This window comes from Camelus bactrianus, chromosome 3 (assembly GCF_048773025.1).
Source record: "Camelus bactrianus isolate YW-2024 breed Bactrian camel chromosome 3, ASM4877302v1, whole genome shotgun sequence".
In the NCBI taxonomy this organism is placed as follows: domain Eukaryota; kingdom Metazoa; phylum Chordata; class Mammalia; order Artiodactyla; family Camelidae; genus Camelus; species Camelus bactrianus.
The window spans coordinates 89448370-89471993 of NC_133541.1; the positions used below are offsets into that span (position 1 = coordinate 89448370).

Genomic DNA, 23624 nt, shown 5'->3' on the forward strand with positions numbered 1-23624 from the left:
ACCTCCAGAGATTCCACCCAGGACCTTGGTCTCCAGGGAAGCTGGAGAGGAACGGCCAGTCCTAGACGTAACCTGTCCGTCTGCCCACCCGTGAGTAAGACAGTTGTCTTTTTGCAGGGTGACTACTTTAACATCAATAGTTTTGTTCTATTATTTGGTATTTTTTTCAAAAAGTTTTCAAATGAAACATGTTGCCTTTCTCTGCTTTTAGAAATATGAAATATTTCAAGTACATAAACACAAAAGTTGGCCCAAAATACCCTGTAATCTTCCCTTTATGACATTACATGTTGGATAAGGTTATGATTATCTTGAGGCCAAATGTGATTTAAAATACTGAAGAATGATGAAGTATGAAGTAATGTGTTTTGAACTCATAAACTAGTTTCAGCTGAATTATTTGTAAAATTCTTAAATGAACCAAATAGGCTTTTAAAAAACCTAGAAACTTGCATATTTGTAAGAACTTGACAAATTCCACTTCCTCTGCTGGACAGATATGCAAGCCCTGGCAGTTCCCAGCACCATGATCTTAGCGCTGACATCCTGTGTAACATTGATCTCTGAGGTTTTTAACACTTACCTAAGCTAAACTTAGACAAAGGGGCCACAATTCAGTGCTTGGAAAAATCCTGTAAGGTTTCCTACACATTGCACACACTTACTCTAATTTTAATCTTTTTAAAACCCTTGAAGACTTAAACTGAATTTTAGTTTTCTATTTTGAGTTAGACTTTGTGATCATGAAAGTAGCTGGTTTCCTGACAGGATCTCAAAAATTAGTCTTTAAGCTTAATACAAATATTCTATATTTTCCTAAGACTCTATTGTTTTCAGAACTGAAATAGTAAAGATACTTCTACATTAAACCTAAATTCTATGTGAAAACCAAAAAAATGACTTTAACTCAGGCTGTTTCTATATTTGCATAGCAAGGCATAATTGCTAAAACATTAGAGAAACTGTCATCCTCTCTGGCATTTTAAAAGGTACTTAATTATTCTTTTCTGAAAAGATCCAACTGGTGACTGAAAACATTAGATTGTTTGAAATCTGGAGACAGAGACTTAATAATATTGGATAGACTGTTTCCTCTATTGCTAGAACTTACCCCTGAGGGCATTTGAGTCTCACAGGAGCCCAGCAGCTGCCTTGAGCAAAGCGAAAGCAGGGTTTAGCAGCAGCTCATGTCAGAGTGATTCAGGGAATGCGGGCAGCGGTTATATCAGTATAGACCCATTTTGGGGTTTCCACCAAAAAAAAAAAAAAAAAAAACAACTATGATCTTGATCTGCACTAATAGAAAACCAGGGATGATAATTGCTCTCTCTCTCCAGAAACGTGACGTTCAATTCTGAATGTCGTGTCTATAAGGAAAAGAGACAACTGCAAAGTACTCTGAAAAATCAGGAGCATGGAGATCCTTGACACATGTCACACAAGGAACAGTGGCACAAACTAACCTGAGCACTAACGTTTAGCTTTGAAGAGTGATGCCTCAGCTAGACTGGCTGCCTTTACATTTTCGATGGTATTTTGTAGAGGATAGATTAGACTTAGCCTTTATTGCCTCAAGTTGTAGAGCCAAAGGGTGCATATTACACAGAGACAAATGCAGGCTTAATTTTCAAGACCCTATTTTATTAATGTTTCCAAATGTAGAATGAGGTGCTTCAGAACAGTGAATCCTAGTCTTGAGATCTGTTGAAATAGGCTGGACAACTCCCAGTAAGAAGGTTTAAATATTGGGTGTGTCATTAATGACACAATCTTTGAAGTCATTGTCAATGTCCAGAGTGTAGATTCCAGGACCTCAGAGCAACAGCACAAATGCCCAGTTCTCGTCATAATGTAACTGAGTTTACTTATGATGATTTGGGGTGGAAGCAATGTCTCCCACTTGCATATAACCTCAGATTATCACCAAGTTCAATTTCTACCCCTTGGTCCCCATACCCCCAACCCCAATATGTTTAGGAATCTCTCAAAGTGCTGCTATGAACCAAATTTGTTTTGCCCAATGCCCAGCAAGCCAAACAGTGCTATGCTGAAGTCTGAAGCAAAGAGAGGGTTTATTTTCAAGACAGCCATGCAGGAGAAGTAAAAACAAGTCTCAGATCCATCTCCCCAAAGACAAGGGCTCAGGGTACTTAAAGAATAAAGCAGCATGGTGGTCTGAGGTGCGGGAAGGGTGGGGAGACGGGAGCCAGGGGAAAGGTGTGGTAATCTACATTCTGCGCAAGCGTGACTAAGCTACGGGCTTCTGCACATTCAAAAGTGGAGGTGCTTAGCACTATCTGAGGGTGGAGTTTTGGGCCCTCTGACTTCAAAAAGCTCACCAAGCAGACACTCACGCATGCCCGGTTGGAGGGCCGGTAGTCTTGTCCACTCTTAACCAGCTCAACTGGAACTAGACACAGCTGACTGTGTGACTTCCAAGTTCCTGGAAGACAACTTGGGCAAGCATCTCTAGGCTAGGTGCTGCTTGGAGGATATGCGTGCCTTGAAACCACCTTAATTAATGAAGGCAGGTGAAATGGACTTGCGCGGTTTCAGTGCTTCACTTCAAGGGGCAGCCCTCCTTGCTCGGGTCTCATTGCTGGAGGCAAAACTCATTTGCCCACCCTCTACCCCCTCACTTGCACTTGGAGACATCCACATCTAAAGATAGTTGCTCTAGAGTAGAATGAGCCTCCATGATGCTATTGCTGCAGCCATAGGGAGGAGGCCCAGTACCCCAGCTGAAACCTGGATAATCAGAGCAGCCTCTACACGTCTGTTGCCATGACATGCCATTGTTCATCGTATCCAATGCAACGTGGCTGAAATTGTGTCTCACTAACACAGACCCTTCTCACACTCTTAGCAGTTCTGCAAGGTGTTTCAGGGAGCAAGGAGGAGCAATACTCGCTCTGATTAGTCATAGTGCCTGAACTCCCAATAGAACAAACAGCCTTTTAGGCTCAAACACACAGCCAGTCCCCAGGTGCAAGCTAAGTTCTAACCTGTGTGACCCCAAGGCTTAAACTCTTTATACTATACTGGGCTGCCAGGAGAGAGGCGTAATCAAGAAGCGTGGAAAGACTTGATGCGTCCCCAGGAAGGGTGCTGGAAAAAAGACAAGGATGCCCATATTACATTACTGAACCAAGCTAGGAGAGCGGCAGTCCCTTTGACCCAGATGACAAGTTTTTAAGTTCATTCTGGATTTTTAAACTAGGAAATTGCCACTTAGTGGTTAGTATTGGGGGTTCTGGGGCCGATCTGCCCGGGTTCACCTCCCAGTCACATTACTTCTCAAAGCCTCTTCTTCCTCATCTTGGCATTAGAGATGATAACAGCACCTACCTCACTGGGCAGCTGTGAAATGATCCGTATAAAAACAAGGTTTAGAAGATAGAATTCAGTAAACTCTAGCTATAAAACAGATGCCTCTGGAGTAGGTTCATGGTGCTGGGAATCCTAAGATTTCCAGGTACAACCTGGGAATACCTGAACAGAAGAAGGCTTTCTGCTAAAAACCTTAATTAGTGATTTAGGATTTCCAGTCAAGATGGTGGAGTAGTAGGACCAAGAGCTCGCCTCTCCTCGCGATTACAACAAAACCGCAACTGACTGCTAAAGCAACCATTGGGGAAAAAATAAAAGAGACTGGAACCTAGCAAAAAAAAGATCTTCAGCTGGAAACATAAAGAGGGAACCACAGCAGGACGATAGGAGGGGCGTGCTTGCGATATAATTGGACTACAAACTCCTCTGGGGTGGGCGACCCACAAGCCGAAGAGTAATTAAGTCACAGAGGCCCTCCCACAGGAGTGAGAGTTCTGAGCCCCACCTCAGGCTCCCCAGTCTGGGGTTCCAGCATTGGGAAGAGGAGGAGACCCCAGGACATGTGGTTATGAAGGCCAGCAGGGCTTAACTCCAGAAGCCCCACATGACTGGAGGAAACAGACTTCATTCCCTTGGGAGATGCACACAGAATCTCGCAAGTGCCAGGTCCAAGGGCAGAGGCAGTGATTTCGGGAACCTGGGCTGGAACTGCCTGCCGGTTTTGGAGGGTCTCCTGGGGAGGTAGGGGATGGCTGCTGCTCACCCAGGGGACATAAAAGCTAGTGGCGGACATTCCAGGAGAGTTAATCTACATGAGCTTTCCTGGAGGCTGACATCTTGTTTGGATTATTAGCACCAAGACTAGACCCACTCAACAGCCTGTAGGTTTAAGGGCTGGGAAGCCTCAGGCCAAACAACATACTGGGTGGGAACTCAGCCCACCCATCAGCAGACTTCCTGAGCCACAAACACCTCTAGACATGGCCCTACCCACCAGAGGTCTCGGACCAAGCTTCATCCAGCAGTGGGCAGGCACCGACTCCTCCTGCCAGGAAACCTGTAATTTAGGGGGTCATCTTCTACATTACCTAGTTATCTCCTTTTTCTTACTAACATCTTTAGGATTGTATTTTTCCCTCTTCAGTATGCCTGTACTCAGATATCCTTGTACCCATAACAAGACTGCTCAAATCACACGGGAAACAAAGCTTAAGACAGATCATCCTCAAAAAGCTTTTTTTTGGATTTGATCCAGTACTTGAACCAGACCTCTCCTGAGAGGTCCCTTTCTGTCCCAATTCCTCCTTCAAGTGTGCTCTGCATATCCAAAATTCCCTGCCCAAATTGCCTTGAGAAGTTCATTTTTGAGCTCTGACTGACTGGGCCCTGTGTCCCCCAGTCTGTTCTCCCAAGAATGGACCACACCACTGGTGTGTTTGCTGTTAGCCCCGAGGGGAGGGCAAGCATGTGGTTAGAACTCGGACATGAGGATAAGATGTTCCCACGTGTGCACACAGCCCCCTTATGGCCAGAATAGAGCTGGGAACTGGAAGAGAAAGTGGATGGGCCACGAGGGACCCAGAGCTGGGGCTGGATCTGTCCTTCTCCAAACTGTGGTAGGGTGGACAGTGCGTTTGAGAATTCTGACTTGACATCTGAAATTTCAGGTTGTTTTGAAGGTAGATAGGTCTGGGTATACATAATGATGTGCTAAATACTCTTGCACATATGTAATTGGAATGTCTCCAAATTCCCTTACCTTCAGGATTAGCCTTTTCTTCACTACAGAAACAAAATAACTGTGTCTTGTTCCCATGTGAATGCAGGAGGCTTGGTGCTCTCCCAGCAGTTGTGAGAACTCCTGGATGGGAGGCGGTGTTTAAATTCCCCTGGAGGTGTCCTGTCATCTCAGTCCCGCCTCCTCTCTGCTTACATTCTCAGGCCATTTCCAGATCGTCCCTGTGTGCTTCTGTTTGCTCCCCACGAACACAAGCTCAAGACACAGCCATCTTTAGGCTTTTATGTTTTATAGATTTTAACAGAAATTCTACGGAAATTACTTGTAGAAGAAGAATGAAATTTGAGCTGATCAGACATTGCTGGTCCTCCAGTTTACTAACTGTTCTTGGCCACAGAGCACTTCCTTACTTTTCATCTCTTGCTCAAAGCTCCCAGTTGCTTCCAGGATCTTGGGGGTCCATTTCCCCATCCTGAGAGTTCTTCACCACATTGTCTCATGATTCTTAAACCAAGAGCTTCCACCACTTGGAACTTCAAAGTCAAACCTAAAAATTCCCTAAGTAAGCACTTACCTTATTACTTTTTCAACCTATCCCATTCAGACTAGCCCAAGACTTCTGTCTTCTAACTAAAAGGCTTATTAAGGTAAGATAAAATTAAAGAGAGAGTGAGGGGGTGGGGAGGAGGAGGAGGATGAAGGAGAGGAGGACCAGGAGTGGAAGGAAGGTGGAGAAAAGGGGAGTGGAGGAAGAAGGAGACAAAAAAGAAAGTAATTTCCTACTTAAAAGACAGACTGCTTGTTGTCTATCAGGACCAGGTGCAAATTTTCTCCTCTTGACACACACAAGTCTTTGTTCTCAGCCTTGGTTATTTTATTAGGCCAAATCCCAGGAAGTAAATTGCTGAGACAAGAATATGAACATTTGTTAAGCCTTTTAAGACATGATAAACCGTATTATCAAGTTCGTCTGCTGTAGCTCCCGTGGCCTGGTATGTGGGGCTCTCTCCTTGACTTGATTCAGGCTTTCGACTGGCCACTCAGCTTGCTTGCCCACGCCCTGTTCACAAGGCTTTGGTGAAATGAGAGCCATTCCCTGACACCCACTCCCTAAAACAATCTGGAGAGTCATGTGGTAGATGATCATAGAGACCGCCTGGCCTTATTGCTGACATTAATGGCAATGTTTCCTGATGTTTCATCATTAAATAGAATGTTGGCTTTTGATTTGAGATATACACTTTCTAAGTCAGGTCAAGAAGATATTCATCTTGCACTAGTCAAAATTTTTGTTTTCAAAACTCCAAACAGAATCTGGGTAGCTTAAGGGAAGAAAATTTTGGAAGGCGATTTGATAGCCCATGGAATTCCTGGGAAGGCTAAACATACAAACTCAGGGAGGGGTGTGGGAAGGGATAAACTGGGAGTATATATACACACACAAGTTTATACTGTATAGTACAGGGAAATATATTCAATATCTTATAGTAGCTCATGGTGAAAAATAATATGAAAATGAATATATGTATATTCATGAATGATTGAAGAATTGTGCGGTATACCAGAAATTGACACAACATTGTAAACTGACTATAACTCAATTAAAAAAAAAAGATGCAAACTCAGCCCAAAAGAACAAGAAAGACTAGGAATCATAAAATTGGGGACTCTTCTGAAATTTGGGGTTTTGCTTATTCTTGAACTGAGAAGCATCCATTAATAAATCTCTGGTTTGCAAACATGCATTTATCTGTCCAAGTACCCAACTGATATTTGAACCTTCTCTGCAACTTTCCTACCAAGTGGAGACCAAGCATCCTCTGTCTAAATGCCAGTAATGGTCTTGCCAATTTTCTTTGACTTTCTGGAGCATTTACACATTGTTACTAGTTTTATCCCTTGGGTCATCAGAACAAACTTAATGCATTCTATTACCTCTACCTGGAATGCTTTTTTCCCACCTTCGAAAGACACAGTAATAGTGATCTTTTTAACATGAAATTCAAATTTTGTCTGTTTTGCAGGAAAAAAAATGCCAGGAAGCCAGACTGCAGACAAAATTATGCCCCAAGAGCAGTCAGTTTGAGATGCCTCCTGCCTCCCCCGCAGATCCTATTCATCTCTGCTTCTTTGCATTACTCACTCCTGACTCAAAGTCCCAGGCAAGGGTCTCTGGTTGACCTAGTCTGGGTTGGTGCTTGCTCTGTGGCTCCCAGGGTCAGGGAAAGCAAGTGCCTGGCTTTTCTTGTGGAAAAGATATAAAGACAATGTCCCACCAAGATTCACACAAACTCCATACCTCAGAATAGGAAGCTGATGCTGGATAGCTAAAAACAGAAACGACAAATGTCTACTATTCATCTATTCTGACTTCACTAAAAAATTTCACCAGGAGTCAATATTGATTATCTTTCCAGCATTTGAAATGATTGTATGATTTTTTTGCTTCAGACTTATTGCTGTAGTAACTATATTAATAGATTTAGCTGAACTAGCTTCCCAACTTGGGAATAAAACCCACTTGGTTGTGATATTGTATTTTTTTTAATGTATAGCTGGATTCTATTTGCTAATATTCTATTTAGGATTTTCATGGTTAATTCATAGGTGGGACTGGTGTGCATAATCCTTTTCAGGATTTGATTTTAATATTTTTGATTCCATTATAAAATACTTTGTATGATTTCTCTTCTATTTTCCAGAGCAGTTTAAATACTTGGAAACACTTGTATGTTACATACATATTTATACATCACATACTTATATATTACACGTACTTTTAAGTGTATTACATTAATTCATTTAATCTCTGCAACAATCATGAAGTAAGTACCATTATTTCCTTTTCACACGAGAAAATATTGGCAGGGTGGATAAGTAACTTGCTCAAGGCCACAATGCTAATTAGCATCAGGATGACATGTCCCTTGAAGACTGGAGAGATTTTTACCTGAGAGATATATCAAGGAATATTTATTTGGATAAGAAGCTCTTTGACAATTTAAAAAGTCAATCCCAAGACAGTGGTTCTCAACGTGTGGTCCTCAGATAGCAGCATCACTTGGAAAGAGACTGCGGACCAGAAACCCTAGGGTGGTCCCCAGCGATCTGTGTTTTCATAAGGCGTCTAGATGTTTCTGATGCGTGTTAAAGTGTACGAACTAATGAGCCAGAATATAATTGTATTAGTCAAACATTCAATGGAACATAGATGAACCAAAAAGTAAGGGCAGATTTGTAGTTGGCATCTTCAGGAATGTCTTTTGGCTCTGTCTATGTAGCTCTTCCTTTGGGAGACTGGCTCTCTCCCACAGCAGTGCAATTGTGTGATTTTGGTCAGGCAGCTAAACCAGGACCCTGTTCCATAGTGGGCACAGAACGTTCATTCCAGACATTCCCAGTATCCCATTTACCTGACTTCAGTAGTCAAGGGCATGCAACCCAGTCAGGCCAATGAAAATCCCTCTTGGGATTTTACATTTAGAGTTGGAGGGAAAAGCACTTTGCTTTTTGCTTTATGGATATGGGGGCAGATCTTAACTGGGGGAGATTGTCTGATAATTTCCCTGCCTTGTGGAAAAAGCCCACCTGCATAGAAGGGAATAGGTCCAGAACAGTGAAAGAACTAAGTGGAGAGACCTGACAAGCTCATCTGAGACCCTGGATCTGTCATTCTGAAACCAGCCACACCCTGAATTTACCAGTTACACACAAGATAATACACTCTCGTATGCTCAAATGGTTTCGAGGTGGGTTTCTGTCACTTGCAGAGGAAAGCACGCTGGTTACTACACTAGAGGTAGGGAGTATATGGAGGGTGCTAACCTATTTCATAATCACAATATTTTAATTTTCAAATCTACTAGTATTTTGGCAACACCAAATGGCTTATCTAAATTATGCTTTTATACAACTGCATACCTTAAGCATTGTGTCACCAAAGTAATTTGCTTTTTGTATGTTGTTGGTCTATAAACTTGCAATTTTATTTTGAACCCAAGCCATTACTTCCATCTGTCACCAGTAAGCTCTGATACTTTGTTTCCTCACAGCTGGTGGCTGCCATAGAAAACATCAAGTCTAAACTGCGGACTCCTTTGGCAGTTGGTTCACTTGGAAGAAAACCGAACAGGGCAAACCTCGGCTGCTCTCTTTCCTCTATTTGACTTAACCATAAAGAAAACCCTAACACATAGGAAGCACTCAATATATATTTTTTGAATACATGAAACAGAACTTGGGAGAAACTTAAAGTTCCAATTAAAAATGAAAAACACTGAGGATTTTATTTCAGCAGCTATATTCGGTATCCCTGCATGAATTTAGGAACATTTATTCACTTGGGCAAATGTTATGTATCTGGGGTGAGCGTAGTTACAGTAACAGAGTTTGGATCCTGGAGTCTCGGAGCCTTAGGCAGGCACAGCCAGGACACCTGTGCTGCACAGACCCAGGTCTGAGCTTGTCAGGTCAGCCAAGTGCTGCTTATCTCTGACCCAGCTTCACCCTCGCAGCTGTCCAAGTGGATTACTGTATTGTCTTGGCTTCTAGCCGAGGCTGGCTTAGATGCATATTTTTGAAATGTTTATGGACGGTGAGATTCCAGCCTGAGTGGTGCTAAGCACTTACTCCGCTGAGACATCATCCCTAATGGGCTATAAATTCCAGTGAAAAGAAAGCCCAGGAGACTTCACTCCTGTTGGAGCACTGGGAAGATTCCCTTCACAAGTTGCAGTTTTCTCTGGGTTTCTGGCAGTTTTGAAAATAGGACTTGTTAAGAAGAAAACAATTAGATCTCTTGGCAGATTCATTGGTTTTTTCCCCCCCTCTAAAAGCATATTTATTTAACCTTCACCTATAAGTATCCTTTGACTATTTGAGTCTAAAATGTACACGCTTTAAAAATGAACTCTTTGAAAAAGTCCATTACTGCAACTTTTGTATATTCTAGTTGTAGTTTGCTAATTCTTTCTGCATATTCTGGACATTCAAAGAACAGAAAAGAATTTGTCTCATGTTCTTTGAATCAATAATCTGTTTTTTAATCAATCTGTTTTTAAAGAATTTTGATGAATTGATACTGCCACTAAATCAACACTTTAGTCTGCTTTTGCTATTATTTCCTTTGGGTAATTCTACTAAATGTCATAAGGTTTTGATTCTAAGTGGATTTAACTGAGTAACTAAAAGAGTCCAACTATTTATAAATATGAAACCTAGCCAATATTATTCCAGAGTTTTCACTGGATATCATAACTGTAATGGTCCCTATAGTAGACCCTCAATATTTGCAGAGTCAGTCCAATTTCTTGACTCAAGCAGATTATATGATGTCTATGTTTGAGAGATTTTCTGTAAATGCCACACCAACACAACCAAATTGATATGGCTCTCTGATGACATTTATCTTTTGTTAAGATAAAAGATAATCCTGTAGATCTGTTTCAGCAGGTTGGAATTTGATTTTGGGGAGTAGACAGTTTCACCTTTCTTTAAGTAGTTGAGAAATAAACAGGTCACATTATTTATTACAGAAATATACAAGTTCTAATTTGCCAAAATAAAGTGTCTGACACATACCTGGGAGGTCTTGGCATGCCCTGAAGATGCAGTTTGCCTTTCCTCATTATACATTTACCAGATGATCATGGGTGTCTTTTGTACAGTGTAGCAGGCACTCCCTTTTGGGCATGGAAAGCTTCAGGAATGAAAACTAAGAAAACAAAAACAACACCTCTTCTTACAGAGTATTTTATACAGATGTGTACTATGACAAAACAGAAGTCAGTTTCTTTTTAAAACTTTAAGAAAGTAACATAATACCAACAATGACGATGAAGAAAAGTTAAACGATTTTTAAGAAAAAAATTACACTTTAAATAGAAATATCCAATATCCTCATTTCTTTAATCCCGTATGCCAGCTCTTAAGCCAAGTTCAAGAGATTTAAACCTACTTAAACACTATTTTTCAAAATTTATTAGAACCAGCTCTCTCAAATAACTGAATCTAATTCATTTTGGTTTGTTGGAGCCACATGCCTCTGCTCTGTTCCATGTTTTGTGACACTGACCTCAAATGTCTTTTAAACTTTCTTATTCTTCTTGTGTGTTCTATTCTGGAACGTTTCAAAGCATTCAGCCTACCCAACCAACATTCTATTAGTAGAGCGTAAAGCTCTGCTTTAGGCTCCAGAACTTTCTCATTCCTCTGCTCTATTGGACACGTTCCTTGTTCTTACCTCCTCAGGCATCTGACTCCCTTGACTCTGCACCTGTCCCAGTACCTGCCTCAGGCCACTTGCTCTCTCTGACAACTCATTTTAGACACACCTCCCTGGATGATGCTCTCCTGGATGGATTGGATCCATTCACTGTAGCTGAGGGTGAAAAGTGCTTGTCCCAACCTGACCCTGAGGACAAGCAGGACCAGAAGACCAGCCAGTAGTGTCAGCGGGCCAGCCCTGCCCAGCTGTGTTGGATGCTCCACCTTTGCTCTTAGCTGTTTCTAATGAACCCTTTCAGGCTCTTTGTGAGTGAATAACTCAGACCTTATCTTTCAGAAAGTAAGGCCAAAAAATTCACACTACTTAACACAAAAATAACAAATTAAATCTATTAAAATAGGTTTCTTTAAAGTACCTTTTATTATGTCAAAAAAGCTAAAAGCTATTTAAAAGGTATTTAATATATGTAGATATATGTAGATCAAAATAACTTAAAATTTCTTCAACCTCTGGATTTCTGTAGTTAAAGAAAAATCCACCAGGCTCTTATAAAGCACCAATGTCATAAAGATTCTGAAAAGAAGTTTTTAAGTTTTAATAACCAAATAACCAAATGTGGAAGAGAGGAATTTTCTCTGCCATGCTCACATCCTACTTTCCCTTTTCCCCAAGTTTTTTTTTTTTTAAACATGATAAGACCCTAGAACTTACGTCATCAAAAGTAAACAATTTTAGCAAGAGAAAAGTTAGCTTTCTGCTTGTGGATGCATCTGCAAGCCAAGGAGAGAAGCCTTAGAAGAAACCAAACCTGCTGACACCTTGATTTTAGACTTCCAGCCTCCAGAAGTGTGAGAAAATAACTTTTGTTTAAGCCACCTAGTCTGTGGTTTGTTCTGGTAGCCCTAGCAAACTAATACACTACGTGTTCCAGCAATTTCACTCCTAGGTATACAGCCAAGAGCATTGAAAACATACAACCACACCAAAATTTGTACATGAATGTTCATAGCAGCATTACTCACAACAGCCAAAACCCCAAATATGCATCAACTGATGCATAAACCGTGGCATATCCATACAATGGAATATTATTTAGTAATTAAAAGAAATGGAGAGAACTGATAGATGCTACAACATGGATGAATCTTAAGAACATTATGCTAAGTGAAAGAAGCCAGACATGAAAGGCTATATATTATATGATTCTGTTTAAATGAAATGGTGAGAATAGGGACATCTACAGAGGCAGAAAGTAGTTGCCAGGTGTTGAGGATGGAAGGGAATGAGAAGTGACTGCTAATGGGTAGGAGGTTTCTTTTGGAGATGATGAATGTGTTCTGGAAATAGTGATGATGGCTGCACAACTAAAACCCACTGAATTATACAGGTAAAGAGAGAATTTTATAGTTTGTAAGTTATATCTAAAAAAAAATCCAGGGTGTCCCACATTGTTGATCTAGATAGAGAAGCAGTAAATACCCAATAGTCAAAAACCTGACCACACCAATCTGGGTTTGTATTCTAGCATCAACAGGCTCAATCTGAATTCCTTTTTTCCTCTTTTTTTTTTTTTTTTTTTTTTTTTCCGGTAGGGGTGGGCTGGGAGAGTTAACTAGGTTTATTTATTTATTTTTAGTGGAGGTACTGGGGATTTAACCCAGGACCTTGTACATGCTAAGCATACACTTTACCACTGAGCTATACTCTCTCCCTCTCCCCTATCTTTTAATTTTGGTATAAAATCAAATTTTAAGTTGCAGTGATAGCACACTGAATTTCCAAATATCTTTCACCCATATTTAACAAATGTTAACATTTTATCATATTTGTTTTATTCTTTTCCCCTCCACTTACACATATACACATACTTTATGGGGAAATACTTGAGAATAACCTGCAGACATGATGCCCCTTTACTTCTCCCTTCAGTGTGTATTTCCTAAAAATAAGAGCATTCTCTCACGTAACCACAAAATCAAGAGATTATCATCGATACAATATTATTATATAAGCTCCAGATCTTATTCAGATTTTTCCAATTGTCAGAAATTCTTCTTTATAGCAGAAGAAAATCCTAGATCATGTATTGTTTTCAATTGTTATGTCTCTTTAGTCTCTTAATCGGGAACAGTTGCTTTTTTTTTTTTTTTTTCCCATTCATGACAGTATTTTTAAAGCGTCCTAGTCATTTATTTACTTTGCGGAGTGTCCTTCAGTTTGGGTTAGCCTGGTGCTTCCTTATGATTAAAATCAGATTTGGTACTTTGGGCAGAAATTCCACAGATTTCTCAGTGCACTAGATCAGGAAACACATGATGTCAATTTGTTCCCTATCGAGTGATTTTTAACTATAATCCTTGGATAAGAAGCTGTTTTCCAATTTTCTCCACCGTAAGGTAACTAATTTTCTCTTTGTAATTAAGAACATCGTGGGGATCTCTGTGTCCGCTGCCAAGCCTGAGCTGCTCTTAGGTCAGATGGGAAGAATAATGGTGCTTACGGGGCTGTTACCCGCAGCGCACCTGCTCACCCGCCCCGCCCCGCCTGCGCGGGAGTGCTCAGCCCCGCCGGCCTCCCGCGCTGCTGTGCCCGCGCGGTCCACCTCCTTTCCCAGCTTTCACCGCGCCCTACTCCTGCTCTGATCACTGCGTTTCCCTGGCTGTGCTGTGATTAGTCCTTTTGTAAATGTTTACGTAATGGTAAATAGACTGCTCACTTCTTGGGAGCAGACTTAGGTTGTATTAATTTTTGTGTCTTGGAATGTGTTAATTTGTTGTTCTTTTCAGTGAATGTGCGTCTAGGTAAGGAGAGATCCAGGGAAAGCGATTTGCTTGGGTTTCGGGGCTTGTGTCCCGTCACTGGGCCTCTACACTGAGTGATGAAATGTGAAAGGAGCTCTTGTGGAAGATAGCAATAAAGATGTAGATGCCTCTTGCTTTTAAATCAGACGGTTTACTTCTGGAAGAGACTTAGGTGACGAGATATTCCAATCCTGGATGATGATGGTGATGATGATGATGATGATGACGACGACGATGACGACAATTTTTTTTTTTTTTTAAAGGCATAGAGAGGTTAAAGGGTCCTCAAGACGAAGCAGAGCTGGGATTTTAACTCCAATTCTGAGCCCAGGACTCCTCAAGGTGCTAAATTCCTTTTGGACAGGTCCAGCCCTTTACAAATGCAAAGCAGGATGGACAAATTTCATGGCCTTGGAAAGACTTTAACTGCAAATTAAGGTTGCTTGATTCATTTTTTTTTAATTGAGGTAAAATTCATATAACATAAACTTAATTATTAACCATTTTAAAGTGTACAAATCAATGGCCTTTGCTGTGTTGGGTTTTTGTTTCTTGTTTTCTTCTTAAAAAAATAAAAATTTCACATTTGAGATTCCATTAGACCTGGCCCCACTTAAACCCCAGATAAAGAGTTATTTTCAGAGGCAGATGAGTGAAAGCTTATGTAGAGAAGGAATGAAATCACCTTCTGCTACCTGCCTCCTCTCACACAAATCACAGGGAGGGAGAGATGCAGTGTTAGACCCTTCAGTGGACACTTGCCAAAGATAATAAATAAGTCACTCCTTCAAGCACACTTTTATTACAAAAGTTTTTGTTGTCTTTGTATTTTCCCTGTTATGCCTTAGATGCAAAAAGAAAGAGGAGGGAAAGCCTATTAGCTTTCATGACAGTTTTAGTTTGACTCAACATCCAACTGAAGAGTGGGAGTGGTGACTATTTCTGAGGCCCCGGGGAGGTGGGAGTGGCTGGCTTTGTCTGCCTCTCACCCAGTCATTGCATTTCCAGTGGGTTCCGTCTCTCTTTTGAAGCTTTCCTGAAAATCCTCAGCCCAGTTTGGTTTTCCCCTTCTGGGGCTTGCTTTGGGGGCCACTCACCTGGTTCCTAGTGCAAAGTCTTGAGTTTTTGTGTGGTCTTTTTTATATGCCTTGTTCAGACTCTCCAGTTTGCCTGAAGACTCTGTATTTAAAATCTCTTTGTGTTTGCCAAACTTACTATTTTTTCTTTAATTTGATAAATACGTATTGGGATATGTCTTAAGGTCTTTCCTTGTGCATGAAATTTGTCTGACCTGTATGGAATCTAACGTTTAGTCTTACTCCCATTGAGAACTAAATTCTAGTAGGAAAGACAAAGAAGATATGCTTATTTAACAAATACTTATTGAGCTTCCTAATAGCCCACATGATGGTAGGTGCTAGGGATGCAAAGATGAACTGGACAATGTTCTGGCACTCAAGGACTCATGCGCAGTGTGCTGAGAATTGTCACTGGGCTGGCAATAAGACTCATTAGTGAACTTAACCAGGAGACTCCTAGGACGTGTTTGCGTTTCTCATTTAGACTAGGGAAGGTGTGGTATTATTAGACATCTTTACAAAAGCGCAGGTCTGGGAATTCTTTTAATATCTTCTTTTATAAACAATCGAGTGAGAAAGAACCTCAATTAATTGATGGGAGGGGCAGGAGTCCATGAAAGGATGTTCTAGACAGGGACAGACTGGAACTCTAACCCAAGTCACTACATCTTATCTTATCAAACTCTGTCCCCAGCTTTAGGCCATTTCTTTTTGTGCAAAAAGGAGATCAGATGTGTACCTGTGCCCTGGATGGAGATTTTCAGGTACATCAAGATATTGCTGCTTCCAGATACAAACTACTATACATAAAATAAACAACATAGAGGGATAGCACAGGGAACTGTATTCCGTATCTTATAATAAACTATAATGGGAAAGAATATGAAAAAGTATGTATATATGTATATCTAAAACTGAATCACTTTGCTGTACACCAGAAACTAACACATTGCAAATCAACTATATGTCAAATAAATAAATTAAAATATTATAATTGAAATTAAAAAAAATGCTTCCAGAAGAATGGGGGTGGGAGGGGGAGGAGCAGAACCATACCATTAGTTTTTGTGATTGAGATCCTGAAGAAGAAACCAGAGGTGCTTGTTATGATTTTAGTTTAATTGGAGACACACCCTATATGTTAGACAAAACCAAAATCATTGCTTTCATCTGAACTTGAGAAGAATTAAAGACTATGGGTTTAATTACACTGCTCACCCCCACTCTAAACAATATATACCTATTAAGTTCTTCCAGAGTTAACTGGGCCTATGAGACAGTATAATCCAGCCCAGTGAATGTGGCTGAACAGGATACTACATATTTTGTGGCTGCTACTGTAGTCTGCATGTGTTGGTAAAAGTTCTGCTCTATTTCCTGCTGTTTAAATTTTTTTGAAACCTCACTACCCTGTAATGACTTAGGACTTTTACATCCTGAGTCAGTCAGCAAGAACATTTATATCTGACACTTAAGCCAAACCAAGATTTGCCTTTGGTTATAAGAAATTGAATGGCTTTTAGTGGTGGTGAGACTGGGATACTGAAAGAATATCAAACAGACGTTTTTACTCAAAAAAAAAAAAAAAAAGAAGTTAGTGTTTAAGTTAACAATTTCTACATTTCCCCACAAATTCCATTTTCTCTGATGCTGTTTTAACTTACTTCACATCATTCTAAACACATCAGCTGTGGCTATTCAGAGTTCTTCAGATAGGACAGAGTTAGATGGAAGATGACTCTATGATCTTCATTTTATCATAAACCATAAATTCCACATTAGCACTGAAATAGTATCTTATTAAACATGTGTGTTGTGTTATGTTAAATTGAGATTTCTCTGTTTACAAGTGAACAAAAACAAAGAGAACTTAAACAAAAAAAGAGAAAAAACGTGAGGGGTGGAGGCACTTGTGGGAGACTACTAGGGCATGGCCTTGAACGCAGTGGGGAGGGGGCACCAGGCCTTCAAGGGGCAGAGCCAGGGCATCTCTGGGGACCTCGCTGAGCCCAGACAGTCAGAGACTTACTCCTTTGGGTGCTTGCTGCTGCAAACACTTCTTGGTCAAAATATCCACTTGTAGGAGAGAGAGAATGATTTCCCTCTTTGCTCTGGGTTCTACTCTGGACTGATCAGCTAGTCTTGTAGAAAAGAACCACACAACAGAAACAACACTTAAGAGAACCCACTTGCCTGGGCTCAGTGGGAAGTTCTTAAGGAAGATGGGGGCAGTCTACTGCCCACCACACCTTGAGTTTAATACTATAAGCACATATTACAATTAAAGACGAGCTTTGTTTATTTTCCATATGAGTGATGAACACATTAAATGATGTGTTCTTTCCTAATATTCTATTTTCAAGACTTTGTAAGAAACAAATTAAGGCTTACTGCAGTGATATGAGTCAGAGGTGTGACCAATGGAAAACATAGGATGAATTTGGCATCTTGCTATGCAGTGGGAGAGATATGAGAGGCAAACAACTTGCAATTACTATGAACATACAAGGACAGATCTCTTATTTAATTAGCTTTTAAAATAGGATTTAAAAAGAGATTTAAGGTCCAAAAATGTCTCATTCTTGTTCTATGCCATGGATACTAATTGGCTTCTGGTCTTGAATATGTGTATGTATATAGACATATGCACATATATTTTGACATCATTGTCCTTCATCACATCCCAAAATTGTACTATCTACAATCTCTCTAAATATATAGATGGAAAACCATAATTAACTACCTATAATTATGTACTCATAAATATAGCTGTTTGAGTCACTATTTCAGTAGCCTGTCCTTGTTTGAAGTCCCACACAAATGTCCTAAGTGTATTTCCCATGGCTATATGATGCTTTGGGTGTGATACATCTACTCCAAGTCCTGAGGTGAAAATGCTTTTCTGGAAATCCAGAGAATGCCTCATCACACCTACGGTGACCCCAGGTTTGAACACTTCACTACTAGGAAGGGAGTTGTCAGACCTACTCTGTCTTCAGTTCCTGGTGTTGTTAGAAACTCTGAACTATAGGCCAAGCATGTGCGGATTAGCTTCCTGCCTGGTTAATAAACTGTCTGCATTTCTAGAGACACCTATAAGCAAATGTTTCTTCCTCTCCTAGAATTTAATATAGACGAGAGTCCTGGAAATCCTCACTCCAGACTGCAACAAACCCTTACATTTCGTGTGAATAAATGAAGATGTCATCTTTTGAGCTATTTATCTCCTTATCGTCCCATCAACTGGGATTTTTAAAATAATTCTCTAAAAAAAAAAAACTTTCCCCCTTCCTTTCCATTTTTTAGTAACAGAAAAGGTGCCTATTTTACTCTCTCTGTCAGCCTCAACGCGCAGACTGTGAAAACATATTAGTCACTCACTTTACACCTCTGGAGGAAAACAAAACACCAAATAGGAAAAAATCTATCCAAGCAAGTTCCATGATTCTTAGATCATCAGATTTTTCCAAACAAAGTTTACATGTTTGTGTCTCAACTGCCAGACCAAAATTCCAGAAACCTGGGGTCACAGGACAAAAGAAAGGGAGCCATGCTTTCCTGGGAATCTGCAGTATTCCTGGGAGAGCCCAGTCCCGGAGCCTTTAGCTCTGTACATGACACTCCCAGGTTCCCCAAGGAAGCAGGGTTAATTTCTCCTGCAGGCTTATTTCTACCCTTTGTTCTTGCAATATCTTCCAGGAGGGCATACAAAGAAATTGTGGTTTGCAGTCAAGCAGGCCTAGGTTCCAGTTGCCCCTCAGACCCTCTGCTGTGAGGCCCTACCTGTGTCACGTCCTCAGTGTTTACTTCTCCCTTAAACTGGAAATAACAATATTTGGTTCCAGGACTGTGGCAGGATGGAAAGCAACAGCATCAGTGGCAACGGGAATGAGTGCTGGAAGTGTTGGTGGCTGGCTGGCGGCGACCCTTGGTTCTTCTCCTGGTAGACACCTTCACACCTCCAGGGAGGCGGAACAGTAAGTCCCACCCTGAGAAATTTAACAGTAGTTTTTCATTCCACATAATCCTGAGCATTGAGTTAATTTTTTTAAGAAGGTGGTGGGAGGTAGGGATGGAGGACATCCTACTCTGGCATTTCCTTCTCTGTGTCCTGGTGCAGAGAAATGCCTCGAAATGGGTTATGGGCCCCAAGGTGTTGATGCTTCTGCCCCAGGGAGGCTGCAGGGATGAGGCTGCAGGAGTTCAGAGGCCTATTTTCTTCCAAGAAGCAGCCTCATCTTTTCTCCCCAGTGTGCTTCACAGATATTCTCCTTTTCATGCCAAATGCTGGTGGCACTGTAGGCCTCTAGGAAACCTTATATACAGCTTTTAGAGGAGTGTAGTCTAGAGAGCAATAGAGGGTACGTAGTCATGATGAATGTCTATGTACTCTATGATCCGGCCGTTCCCTCCCAGGTCCATAAGGGGGCATGTAGGAGGGTATTTATCATGGTGGGGTCTGCAGACCCAGGGAGCTGCTGCAGTCAGGGTGCCCCTCACTGGGGATGGGTGCTCATGTAGGCGATGGCCACCATGAAGTCCTGTGTAAAAGACTAGATGTGCACTCAGCAACACTGTGGGTCCCGTGCTGAGGGAGTGAAGGAAGAAATGGAATGAGATCTGCAACCTGATGTCACACAAATTAAAAATGCAGGAGTACAAAATAACGCTACACTTTACAATAATACAGAAAACAAAATAATATACAGTAAACACGTCAAAATGGTTGCCTCTGGGAGTGGGGAATGGAGATAAAAAGGAATGGATGGACAAGGGGATGGATGGATGATTGAATAAATAAATAAATATGCTCCCTGTGCAGAGGAATTGGGGATGGGGTTGACTCAGCCTTTTGCTTCTGTGTTCCCAAATTAAAAATTATTTTCTATGCTTGTGACTTTTAAAAGATTTGGAAGCAACTGCTCCAGGTAATGCAATTATTTCCTTGGGAGCCACTAACATAAGCATTTAAGAGCAATTCAACAAAAGTTAAATGTCACACCAGGAGAGAAAAAATGTGTATACAAGGTGTTTTACCATAATAATTATAGAAGACTAATTTGTAAAGAAAGGTCATTACCTTGAATTAAGATGTTAAAATCACTAGCTACACTACATGAATAATTATTTTAAAATGCCTACTTTGATATTGAAAGAAGATCCTTAGGTGATCTAGGAGGTCTAAACTTGTAGGACGGTAGGGAGCCATAGGGATGGTATTTTCCCTTCTCAACATGATTTTGCTGGTCTTCCCATGCCAGCAATTAGAGTCATGTTACACTTGTGATCTCCACCGCCGACCCCCTACCTGGTCAAAAATATCTGAGAGGTGTGTCTGCAATCATCACTTTGGCTTTTTTTTGTTTGTTTTTTTACTTTAAAAAAACTTTATTCTGGAAGTTTTCAAATAAATGCAAAGGTAGTAAGAATAGCACAATGAACCTTGTATATCCATTATCCAGCTTCAACACCTAGCAACATTTTGCCAATCTTGTTTCACCTATCCTTCCCACTTTTAGTTTTTCGTCAGTATTCTAAAGCAAATTTAAAAAGTACACATGACATAATTTCATCCTTGAATACTTCACTATGGACGTCTAATGCATAAGGGTTTATAGATACGTACACACCCCACACCTGTGCCATTATCATGCCTAACAAATGAGTAATAATTATGTAATTTAATACCCATTCTAGGTTTACCTTTTCACAATAATGTAAAAAATTTTGTCATTTATTTGTTCAAATCAGATGCAATCATCACTTTGAAATCAATTTGTTTCGATCCGAACGTGACTTTCCAGGTGGAGAAGGGAGAGAATGCTATTTTGGCTGAACCTTGAGTGATTGGTGGAATTGGGGCACCTGCTGGTAAGTGGAAAAGACATTCCAGATGTAGGGAACAGCATGATTGATGGCAGGGACAGAGGAATGGCCAGGGCAAATACAGGAACCGGTCCAGAAATGAAGAGGCTACGCTGCGCAGCTGTGAGGTTTGGCCTGGGCGCCCGTCACAGCTCTGACCCTTCCAGCTGCGGCTGATCCAGTTTTGGGAGCTTTCAAAGGTGTTGTCTGACATTTTGTGGACCTGAAGCCAGCAGCTTCTCAGTTAACCTTCATAGATTTTAAAAAAGAAAAAAAGGGTTACCAGCAAGTAACTTGAATATTCTCAACTTCCCTCTGACAGGGCTGCCAAATCTCTAGGTGAGGGTATCTATCTATGTTAGATTCTTGATATTTACTACACTTTATTTCTTTTCAGTGATAAACTTACGATGTATTCCAAACCTTGGGATGTTCGTATTACTATTGTCCCTGATACATGCATCTAATGTGCTGGGAAAGGGAAGTGATCCATTAGACAGGAGGGACAGTTTCTCAGTTCCCAAAAGGTTGCAGTGTTCAGCACCAGGTGCCAAATGTTTAAAAGTGAAGATCACTAAACACTTAGAATAATTTTTAACTGCTTTGTTGAGGTATAATTCACATAAGATACATTTCACCCATTTAAAGTGAACAATTCAGTGGGTTTTGGTATGTTACATTATTAATATTTTTAGGTAGTGGTAAAGGATATTTAACAAAATTTGCCATCTTCACCATTTTAAGTGTACAATTCAGTGCCATTAATTACATTCATGATGTTATGCAACCATCACCACCATCTATTTCCAAACTTTGCAATGGTATCATTATTAGGTCTAGACTAAAAGAGTTTTGTTTATGAAATAGGGTATTTGATATCATCATACTCTGCCACAATTCCCCACCCAGGCATTCTTACAACCCACTGCTGCCTGTTTTTACCTGAGCTGGGAGTATCAGCCTCGTGGTGAATCCCATGAAAACCTTCAGGCTCTGTTCTGCTCTGCTTCTCGCCAAGCTGAAAGGAGGGTCAGCTGGAGTTTCTTTCTCTTCTGGAGATCTCAGGGGCAGAGGAAGTGGCACCAAATATGTGGACCAGATGTCTTCAGATAGAGGCCCTGCATTTTGCGTGAGTTTATTCAGCTATTCCTTTTTTTTTTTTCCCCCGGGGGGAGGTAATTACGTTTATTTGTTTGTTTGTTTGTTTGTTTGTGGCAGTACTGGGGATTGAACCAGCGCATGCCTAGCCACTACCAGCTACCTCTGAGCTATACCTTCCCCCCAACCGTTCCCTTTAATCTCCACTCCCCACTCCTATTTCCAACTCCCATAGGCAAACATTTTCATGTGTTTAATGTACGTTATTTTGTTTTATGTTTTTGTAAAGTGAATACAGTTTTGTGCTCCTGCATTTTTAAGCGGTGTTAAGTTATCTAGGCCTGGACCTAGATAAGAGGATAAGATTTCCCATCCTTGTTTCTAGATTATCACCGCCACTGGCCTTGCCCCATGTATCCCAGACCCATGTCCCTGTCTTACATTAAAGGAAAATATACACATATCTCTTCACTAATGAACTTACCTTCAACTCTTTTAGGGGCAGCTGATAGCTTATAAGAGAAATTATACTCCATTCACTGGTTTCTCTTGTAAATTCTAAGTCACTATTCCAGAGGCTCTGTGTCCCTTAGGGTTCTTGGCTGCAAGCAACAGAAGTGAATTCTAACTTAAGCAGAAAAGGAAAATGCTGGAAACATACTGCGTAGCACGCAGAATGATGGGAAGGCTTGAGGCCCTAGGTCAAAGGAGGCTACACGCTGCGGGGTGTGTCTTGGGAACGTGTCTGGGAAGTTCATTAGTGTTCCAAGCAAGAGTAGATTCTGTAGCTCCTATCCCCATAAACCCTGCATGTAGGACGGTGCTGTGTCCCCAGTGCCTTTGGAAATTGGATGTTGCTACCAGAATGGATTCGCCAATCTTCCCATTGGTTTATGTCGAATTCTGGAGCTCCTGCATCTGATTGGCTAAACCTAAGCCTGCAAAAGAAATGACTGGCTGGCTTTTTTAGCATCTAGAGTGAGAGGCTGTCTCTTGCTAAGACTCAAATTGTTAGGAATTCCCCAAACATAGGAAGACAGTTCAGAGCAGGCAACCAAAAAAGTTACAGATGTCTCCTACAGGTAGGAAGCATCTGCTGTTCTGTACAGATCTGAGTCACAGCTTAATTTTATCCAGCTTTAAAAAATACTCTGAACTGGTTTGTTGGCCTCTTTTTCCTTCTGTTATTAAAATAAAAAGATACACTTGGGCAATTTCTTTCAGCAAGTTCTTTTAGTAAGGTAAAAATTCTGACATCAAAACCTCACAGTATTTTTGTCTTTTTCAAGTTTACATTGTTGTGTTGAAATATAACTATGAGGCAAGTCTTTTCATATTAAGCGTAACTACAGCTTATCTCCGAGATTCTAATCAAATTCTTACTCTGACCCAATATTTGCAGTTTGTAATTTTCAAAGGTTGTTTTCTATTGTCTTTCTTCTTTTAAACTGGAACAGTTAGATTTTCTTTTTTAAACAGTATATAGC

The 23624-nt window shown here is 40.7% G+C and overlaps 1 long non-coding RNA gene across 1 annotated transcript in view; it reads left to right on the top strand.

Moving 5' to 3' along the window:
* LOC123613288 (uncharacterized) overlaps positions 1-23624 on the top strand; it is a 47558-nt gene that overhangs the window by 17678 nt on the left and 6256 nt on the right. The window contains exons 3-5 of the long non-coding RNA XR_012502747.1: positions 19020-19151; positions 20926-21045; positions 21949-22168. This is a non-coding gene — a long non-coding RNA (uncharacterized LOC123613288). The remainder of the gene's footprint in view (positions 1-19019; positions 19152-20925; positions 21046-21948; positions 22169-23624) is intronic.